Below are 11,210 nucleotides of genomic sequence, written 5' to 3' on the forward strand. Positions count from 1 at the left end.
CTTTTTAAACGTTCTTATGCAAAACTTTCGTAGCGTCATTATTTATTAAATTGAAAAACAATGCGTAGTAACGTGACCTTTAAGTTTATCTATATAAATTTAGTAGAAATTCTTAGAAAACATATAGGTTAGTTTCCCTAAGATTAAATAAATAAATTCATTATTTAGTGATACAGAGTAGTGCTACCATTTAAAATAACTCGATCATATTCGATAAGACTCGATAACTCAACGGTGTAAAGATACTAATGTAATAGTTGCAGGTTCGATCGTGGCTATTATAACAAAATTAATGGAATTATTTGGATACAAAAATAATATATTTAAAAAATGTGGTAAGTTATACGGTACGATTTTTTATCTTTTCACAACAACTGTGGCATTAAAAAATAATTACACAGTCGAATTAAAATTCATAAAAACCATTGCCATTAAAAAAAAGTAATTTCCTGAGCACATTTTTTATATTGTTATATTAAATAATCTATCCTATTTAGTTCTTAATAACCATGATTCATAAGAACTATCGAGACTTACGCACTCATCTCCAATTCACCACCAAGGTCTGGTGAAGGGATATAAAGGTACGTGCGCTAATTACCTGACCTAGGACCTGCGGTCGACGGAACGAACTGAGAACCAGTAATTTGTAAAATTAGATAATTTTTAAATTACATGTAGTTGACTGGATAACCGTGTTATAAGTTATGCATCATGCGACCTTACAAATATAAAGTGTATTGAAAAGTCGTCTTAAGTCATTTTTTAATGTAATATTATCTTTAAATAATATATATACTAACAAATAAAGGGTCTTTTTTTGTAATGCTTAATCGCAAAAATTACTGAACTAACTTATATTTAAAATGCAACACGTAAGTAAGTAAGGCTTTGTGCAAGACCGTTTGGATAGGTACCACCCACTCATCAAATATTCTACCGCAAAACAGCAGTTCTCAGTATTGTTGTTTTCCAGTTTGAAGGGTGAGTGAGCCAGTGAACACAAGGGACTTAACATCTTAGTTCCCAAGGTTGGTGGCGCATCGGTGAAGAAAGGAATGGTTGATGTTTCTTACAGTGCCATTGTCTATGGGCGGTGGTGACCGCTTACCATCATGAGGTCAATTCGCTCGTCCGCCTACCGATATTATAAAAAAAAAGTGTTATTATGCGCCTTAAATTGAGACTTGATGTGACACGCTCGAAATTCATTTTCATGCTTTTTTAACTAATTATCACTCGCTTCTCTCTCATTGTAGGGATTGATCGTCAGTGTTAGGAATAAAACCATTGATCCTGGGAGTTCAAGCTTGCTTCATAGCAAATATCATCAAAATCGGTTCAGTGATTTGGGCCTTAATGAACATAGAAAGACAAAGTTACTTTCACATTTATAATAATAGTATAGATAAATAAAATTTAAAAACGAAAGTTAATTAACCAAAAACGAAAAAAGGTTTCAAAATACCGCAAAGTTACATAGGTAGGTATATAACAATAATAGACGACCTCCGTGGTCGAGTAGTGTGTACACCGGTTTTCATGGGCACGCCATCCACTCCGAGGTCCCGGGTTGATTCCCGGCAGAGTCAATGTAGAAAATTTTATTAGTTTTCTACGTTGTCTTGGGTCTGGGTGTTTGTGGTACCGTCGTTACTTCTGATTTCCATAACACAAGTGCTTTAGCTACTTACATTGGGATCAGAGTAATGTATGTGATGTCGTCCAATATTTATATTTAATAATAAGAATTACCAACATCAAGAAAAAATACCGTCGCATAATTAGGTAATGAATATATATAATAATATTATATCCAGAAAGAAGTCGTCATAGTATAATTATGCGATCAGTTGCTATCAAAGATACATGAAAATCAATGGCGAGTTATTTTTAAAATCACATTTAATAAATATAAAAATTTTATTAGTATTTATTTGACAAACAATTACACGCGTCCTTTGTGATGATAATGGCGGTTAGCGTAGCATTTTATGATCAACAACGGACTGTGACCGGCGCAGGCGCATCTTTTAGTGTTGAGCCGACCTATCGACATCGGTTTTACGAGCTGACATAATTATAAATAGTAATATTTACTCCCTCTGATGGGCTAATGAGATAAAACGTTTATCATAATCCGATATTAGACGTCACTTTTCAATATCATCGATTTTATAGTAACAACATTCCTGTTCCTCGTTTAAATTATTTGAAAATAAGTACGCATAAAATCGTATCGATAAGTAAAATAATCGTGGACGGCACTAGTTTTTTTTATTTTTTATGGAGCTGTCAGGTTGGTGCGTATTCTGCCTTACGTTTATTCAGTGATCTTATACGAGGTTTTACGGCCTATCGTAAATAACGCTAACATATAAAGACGTTTTGTTAGAAGAACGACGGGATGTTTCCATTAAAATAATATTAATACACGCCGATTTAATGCTTTGGAGTCTTAATAAGCTTTTCGCTGTTTCAATTTACTTCATTTACTTCGTGGTTTTGCAATACAGGGTTCGTATTATGGATACTCGTTTTGTTAATGCGTTTAGTTTGTAAAGAAATGTATTTTTTTTTTGTCGTGAGGAGTCTTTTATTCTGAGCTTTGCAATACAGGACGGAAAATGTATTCCATATCTTCTTTTAGAATTACTTTTGTGGTATAAATATTTATTTATATTGTTTGCATTGGATTCTGCACCTGCGACTTTTTTATTTGGATTTAAATCGATAATTTTTTTTAACAATCTCGGGGTCTCCTTTAATCGCAGGACATTGACATTTAAACAAAACCTAGAAACGAAAATAGAATTTGAGTCAAGGCATTATGTTAAATTAATAGTTAAATTATTTAACAATTCGTCGAAACTCGATAATTGATACAGACCAATCCGGTTATTTATCTATTATACACATTTAGTATTTAAGTGTATTTTTCCTTCAATTAGACCTTTATTTAATAAATTGAATCGTACATACATCGGTCTTAACCGTGAAACTGATTTTACTGAAAAAAAAAATACAAAGAGCTATAATGGTACCATTATCTGTTTCTTGTTATCATGTCGTTTGAGAAAAGCTGACTGCTCAGGAAACGTGATATACATAGTGTTAATGTGTGCGCAAATAACGATGCAGATTCTATTTCCGAAATCTCGTAAGCTGATTGGCTGCACAATCCGAAAAGACCGAAAGAATTTACCACCACCTTACTTTCCAAAGCACGGTGGTGGAAGCACTTTTCTCTTTCCATATATCGGACTACTACAGAGATATACTTAAAAAAAAATCAATATTTCTCATGTATGATGGACCCGAGTTTGGTCATCTTTACTAATACCTAAAATATTTATAGCAAAAAATTTGAAATTACTGTAGTTTTAACCCTGAGGAAGGTCAAATATATATTATAGGTTCATTATAAATTAGTAAGATTTATTTAACGCGTTGTACAAACAGCATTTTATTCGATTTTCAAAATTCATTACAACATCAAAAAATCACCCTTTGCCTTTTAAAATAAACAGAGCGCCATAAATATTAAAACTAATAACATTTCCTCTAACATAGTGCCAATTAATAGTAAAATTATTTACGACATAGCTTTTATGGTGCCATACATTGATTAGCTGAACGAGTCGGTCGACTGTTTGACGAGAAAATTAATATTAACTCGTATTCATCGATTCCCAGCCGTTGTATATGAAACATGATTATTATTTATACGATTTTATAATACTAAGCCGAGTATCGATGTCTGTCTTTACAAAACGAATTAAATCGATTTTTTGTTACATCTCTCTTTTACTATGAACAAGATAACTTTATCTGTGAAATTTACGCCAAATAATTGTGGTATTATTTCTCACGTTTATCAATACTGATTCGAAATTTGAAAGAAGTAAATGTCAAAATGTAATTAATCAGCCGATACATCAATAACAAAGATGGACTTGTTTATAAGTCTTTCTTTATATATTTGGTAATGGGTTTTCATAGTAAAAGAGATTTGGTTTACGATAGTCATTTGGAATGCTTTGGCGACAGGGTATCCGTCTGAGGTATTACCAAAGAAATGGTTCTAGTTTCATACCTACCATCAGTAAAGTTAATTAAGAGTTTATAATATGACACATAAAAATGAAATCTCCTATGCTAACAGTAAACTAGGTATTAACACAATGAAAATAAATGCAAATATTATGAACGATAATAAATTGATACAAATTGATGATAGAATTTATCATTGTAATAACGAAACAAAAGTTTATTTTATTTATTAAAGCGGGCAACACCATGTGCTAGAACAACTCTTGAATATATGACGTTCATTATTACGAGTCATAAATGTCTCGTTATCACTAATGGTAACATATGGGCGGGTATGGGAAATGGTATCGATTAACGAATCCAAATTTCCTGTTTTTTTTTTTTTATTAAAACCGACTACGAAGTTGTCTTAAGACAAATATGTCTGATATGTATATAATTTTCTATATATTTAAGAAATGCATGTGATAAATATAATTTGTATTAAAAAAAACTTTAATTAAAATTATTGTGTCGAAAATGTTACACCAAAACGTATAAGTAACAAACGATGCATTTAACTTAGGACTTTGAAATATGACTCTCATCAAATAAGTTTCAAATAAAAAAAAAAAAGATAAATAGATTTTAAAATTTAAATATTTATTCGACGAAATAATGTTTCCGATCGAAGTTTCTCAAGACCGTCGTATGTGTGCGTGTCTAATTACAACTCAACGACAACGCGTTACGACTTCGTTTAGTAATTTATTATTTGTAGTTATAAAAGAAAACTTTCTAAGTAATAGAATTGTTTTATTTTAAGTTATACGAAATTTTGGAACGAAATTTTGATTGATTTATTTTTAATTGGTAGGGGCTGTATGTAACTATACATCTCGAATATAAATAAAAATGGTGTATTTAGGTAACCTTGTTCCTATTACGGGGATAACTAGATCTTAGTAAGAGTTGAATAAGAGACACGGCTGCGTACATTGCACATACTTTTAATCCTGTGTTGTAAGTTGTGTGCTGGTTGCACACAAGCACACGAGTGATGCAACACAAGAAACAAATTCTCTCTTAATATTATAATTTCGGGTTTGTGACATTTATTATGAAACAATAAATTACAATTAACAAATTATACTTCGAAAATATCTTTCGAATTATGATCGAACTGAATTTTTGTATTAAAATGCCAAACTTCTATATTTATTGGCAAATATAACACATTCTCATAATTAAAGAACAACATATCGGCTATTAGGTTAAATTAAATTTATAATTTGTAGCATCTTAATATCAAATGTTACTAAACGTTTCATCGAATGCAATTAACTTTTTATTTACGACATATTATATGCTAATTTCCGCTTGTGGCTTTGCCCGTTTTAGGTGCCATTTTTCCGGGATAGAAAGTAACCTATTTTCTTTTCTATTATCGATCTCTGTTTCAAATTTCATTCGGATCCGTTCAGCGGTTCTGACGTCATTCAGTAAGAAACATCCATCCATCCAATCTTTATATAATATATAATATTTATATATATACATATAATTTATCTTTGAAATATGTAATCAAATCAAAAGTGGTATTGATAAATAATAATTTCAATTTCTCTGAATAACTTAAGATATGTTTTATTTTTGATAAAGATCTAAAGTTTTTTTAAAAAAAAAAACTTTAGTTTTGTCAAAACCGTAAAGTATAAGACGACTGACTATTTACACATAGGAAGTTGGTTCTGTAGGAACCTATCAGTCCCGTCATAAGCATAACAAGCGCTCGGGTGCAAGAAATGTCCTGTCAATCTCGCCATAATTTTTTTTAAGGGACCTTCTGGGTTGGCTTGCCTATAGTCCAAGGCTTGATCATCATCTGCCAACGAGCGGCGCCTAGTTTTTTTAGTAAGGGCCTGTAGACATTTTAAATAAAAACTAATTTGAAAACAACTCATAAAAGAGAATATTAACTGTTGTAGAATTTTATCACAGATTTTTTTTAAATAATTCTAGTACATTATTCTCTATAAAAGGCCAAATTGATGTTGCCATTATTGATAAATTCATTAACTTAATCAAAATAATATGATACCAACATAATAAATTTAAAAAAGTTTACACAACGTTTACATCTATCCAATTCGAAAATGCCTATCGTTTTTTAAATTAAATATAAACAAAAAAGATTAATCACAATCAACTAGGGATCGCAAGAACGAATCATCGTTTTACGGTCAACAAATCCCGTCAATGAATTCCGCCGGCCAAATTAAAAATAATTTATGTTGATTGAATTCATAATAGAAAGAAAACTATCATCAGCGTACTTATGAAATATTGATGACTGAAATCGATTGTCATTAATCGATTATAAACCCGAATAATGCATGTAATGTTTAATTTAATTCGAACACTCTGGAAACTCGATAAGGGTAAAATCGAAAACACAAACCCAATAATGCTGGCTGATAACGTTATTGCGAAACATTAATTATGAGATCCTATTTAGTTTACGATGCAATCTAATTTAGTCTTTATGTTTAAAGGAATAGTTGTAAAAATTGTATGGTACGGTTTATGGTATTTTTTGAAAGGAAACATTCGGTTAGGCTTTCCATTAGCGGGCACGCGCCGGAGTCGACACACGAATGACATTTAAAAGGAACACGATTCGAATTCGTTTGAAATTGGAACGTCTTGGCAGACAATATAAATGGCGTCTAGACTTTCAGCGGATATCGTAATTCAATACATCGTAAGTTGAATTAGTGGCGGGTAATATTGTTATCATAAAAATGATAAATGAACTTTATTTAGATTAATGAACAGAGTTATATAGTGGTTTCAATTAAATAAAATAAACTAGATATTTATTGAAAATGTTAATTGTCTAGTAATAAAAACATTTATGCTTAGTTGATATATTGTACGTATATAACAACAAATATTAAGACCAATAAAAATATACGAGACGTATTTTTCTCGAAATCATTCGAAACAAGATTGTATCTAGATTATATTATTTAAAAAATAATCATAGTGATAAAAATTTAACTCATTATTGATTCTAAAAATAAGAGTAGATACAAAGTACATATCTTTATATCTACTCTTATTTTTAGATACAAAGTTTAATAAGAGTAGATACAAAGTACATATCTTTATATCTACTCTTATTTTTAGATTTTTATTCTTAAACGAAAGAAAGAGGTTTAAGGAAAAATATCTTACAATAAAAATATAATTTAAATATTTTTGATCTATTTCGAATCTATTTCTATATTTTAATTTAAAAGCATAACGCATAACATCTTCGCGTTATAAAGAGGTTCTACAAAAAAGTTTGTAATGTTATAGAAATATTTCAAATATAGCCGGTCATTTATTCCACCAGCGTCTAGTGGCATTGACACGTGTTCGAAATAGTTAGAATCGATAATAGCCAATCACGGGCAAAGCAAATAAATATAGTTGAGTGCTTCAATAATACTGGCGAGCCGCGAGCCTGCGGTGGCAAGGAAGCGTGCTATGAGCGACGTCTCGCAATCATCAACGTAACAACATTGTAACAACGTGACTTACGTTGTCCAATGAGATTGTATTGAACATTTCCATAGACTAGTAATTAGTTAAGAAAAATAAATGAAAAAAAAACAACTTTTGCATCGCTTACTTAAACCTATTCCCGATGTCAATCGATTTTATTACTAAAGAGTTTTTATTACTAGTACAATATAAAAAAAAACATAAAAATTATATACGTTATATTTAAATTCTTAGGCTTTTAATTAAATACATATATAATAAAATTTTAAAACTACATGCACAGCAAACATTATTAAAAATTTAACTATTGTATAAAATATCGTCTGCTCTATTCGTTTCATAGATCTGTGATAGCCAATAGGACAGTGAGAAAACCGCAATCGGATATTCTGTTTGTCTATCCAGCCGAGACAATTACGGACAGATATCGATTATTACGAGGAAAGTAAGACGAAATTATCATTTACATAATGCTTTAAAAACGACATTAGAAGAAAAAGATAATTTTATATAATGATTTCTGTATTTTTTTACGTCTATCACGTAATTATAAAAAACTACGACTCTTGCCTTTCTATTTAAATTTAGAAATGTCTATGATTTTGTGATGTATTTTTTAGAGATTAAAGAGTAGGGTGCGGTACTCTATTTGTGTTAGAAACTTTTTAAATCGTTACAAACAAAAATTTACAGCAGTTAAATTTTCATTGGTTAAATATTACTCGCATCGTGCCAACAGAATATCAACATTCAGAATCTAAGTGACACTTACACGAGTATAGTAAAACAAATATACCTAACTAGTTGTCGCTCGCGACTTCGCTGTCGTGTCTGTGTTAGGCGTAAAAAGTAACCTATGTCCTTCCGTTGAATTCAAGCTTTGCTTTATACCATATTCCATCAAATTCAGGTTAGTAATTTACCCGTGGAATAGCAAACGACAGACAGACAGAGTTACTTTGGTATTTATAATATTACTATATGTGTAAATTTCAAAAATTTGTATAGAAGGAAATATTAAGGAATCGCTGTATAATTTTACAATCGCCAAAATCCAAGAATACTGACACGAATACCTACGCGTAGATACAGTTCAGGTAGAATTTTATATAATGACATATGTCTCAGTTTCGACTTATTGATATCATACATTATGTATGATATCTTTATGTAAGCGGAGAGAAATATGAGGTGGAATTCAACGACTAGAAGTACAGAAAACCAGTATTGATCAGGGAGTTTACATCAAAACATGTAAGAGAACAATATATAGGAAGTACTTTATGTCGTTAGTGTCGCTTTGCAAAACAGGAAAAATCATCGAATCGTCATCATCAGCCAATCGTAATCCACAACTGGGTACAGCTTCCTCGTAAGATGTACCAAATCGAAAAGGAAACCTGGTTACCCAACATCTATAGGGTCCAGCATCTTTAGCAGGTTATTTGGTCAAACGATGTGGAAGTTCCTTCAATTTAGTAAAATATTTAATATTATTTTTGAGTAGAACCCTTATCACTCATGACTGTTCCAAAGTGTAAATATATTTTTAGACATTCGAATTATATTATTATGCTTCCCTATTGCCCACGGGTCCTGTCAGTGACCGCGTGGGCATAATTATGTCGTTCACAATAATGACAGATAACATATATTATCTAGTTCTAGTGCTACTATAAAAAGTGCATCCGCGCAATTACATAATATCTACAGAACAAGTTTTGATATAAAATAATTCAAACATTCGCTGTTGAAATAGTAGATTTCATAACTCTACTTATGCTTTTATCTCATCCTCAAACACCGTCTTGCAAAACGATGTCTTGTGGTTTGAGCATAAAATAGTTCGCTCGTTAGTGATTAGACTGCGGTTACACTGCCGAACTATGGTATAATCACTGTCATTACGCGGCCTCGCTTCGAGGTTAAATCGAGTCGAATTCTCTTACTGTCAAAACTCATAGCGTTCGTTTATTAACGTAAGTGTGGCATTGCTTGCGGTATTTGCCTTTAGGTTTAAAAACTAGATGTTTTATTGTTGGTTAATTGCATTGTATGTAATTATTAAGAATTATTTTAATTAGCTTGCAAAAGTTTCGAAGAAGCAGTCGAACCGATCGACAGAGACGATTCCAAAACATAACAATAAAATATATTTAAACTTTAAGTTTTGGAATTAAAGTCTACTTGATTAAATATTTTAAATTATATATTTAAATAAAATCAAATATATATATACTGAATTAATATAAAGTTTACTACTTACTTATAGCTTAACGTGCTTACCGGTTATATATTATACGGTTTATTTATATATATATGTATATTATATCGCACAACACAATTAAATTATTGTAAATTCTCTTGGTGGTAGGGCTTTGTGTAAGTCCGTTTAGCTACGTTCACTCGACAGATATTCTACTACAAAATAACAATAAGTACTGCTATTTGGTTGATGATGCATGAGTGAGCCAGTGTAACAAAAGGCACAAGGCACAAAACATCTTAGCTCGCAAGGTTGGTGGCGCATGAGCGATGTAAGGAATGGTTAATACTCCTTAGAGCGCCAATGTCTCTGGGTGGTGGTGACTACTTACGAAAGGTGTCCCGTCCGCTAACCTTTACTGTGAAAATATAACGAATCAAAATATATCTATATATTATTTATTTAAATACAATCATACAATTAGTTTTGAATCGTCAAACAGTACACCTACCACCGGGTATAAATACAGATTTATACCTAGAATAACCATATGAGTATTATATGTAATACATATATTATGTATGTATGTATATATTGCAAAATATTATTTCTGGTAGTTTTATAATTGAATATCTTTTTAAAGTTTATAATAAAGTTTTCTTTTAACCACCTAGCCCTACTATTTATTTGTTTTGTTAGGTATTACATCGGGCTACTATCAGTAGTTAAGGTACTACAGCAGAGGCCTATGTATTTTATGAAAATCAATTTAACCAGTAATCTTATCTGAGCATGTCCTTCAGATATAATATCTGTTAATAGTTTAAAACAAATAACTATTATAATTTATAAAAGCAATTATTTTGTACGTCATTACACGCCAGCCCAGCTACCGGGGCAAGGAGCCGAATGCTTCGTCGCCGTCGGCCTGTTAGAATAATTACAAAATTTAATATGCCTGTTCAACCTCCTTGTTTCGCAAATCATCGTTGATCATTAATTCAGACATAGTACTGGCAGGAAGAAAGTGAATAGATTAAAAAAAAAAAACATTTAACACAAAAATAAAGTTGTAAGTTGATTATATATTTAGTTTTAATTAGATTTAATTTTACTCTTACAATGGTTATGTACATGAATAAACGACGAATGTTTGAATTTTATTTAGGCATAATAATGGTGTACTTTTGCTTTAATTAAAATTATAAATATATTTCATTTGGAATATTTTCTATGATTTGTTTCATCGATCAATAAAGCAAATGAATTTAAAATGAAATAAAAATTGTTACAATATTATGATTAATGAGATCGTGACTGTAAAAAAAAGGTTCGTGTATTTTTCTATGCGCGTGAGAAGTTACTAATTACTTACTACTACGGCGTAATTTCAAATAGTTTTTAATTGCATAATAAA

Source organism: Vanessa atalanta, chromosome 3 (assembly GCF_905147765.1).
Source record: "Vanessa atalanta chromosome 3, ilVanAtal1.2, whole genome shotgun sequence".
NCBI lineage: Eukaryota > Metazoa > Arthropoda > Insecta > Lepidoptera > Nymphalidae > Vanessa > Vanessa atalanta.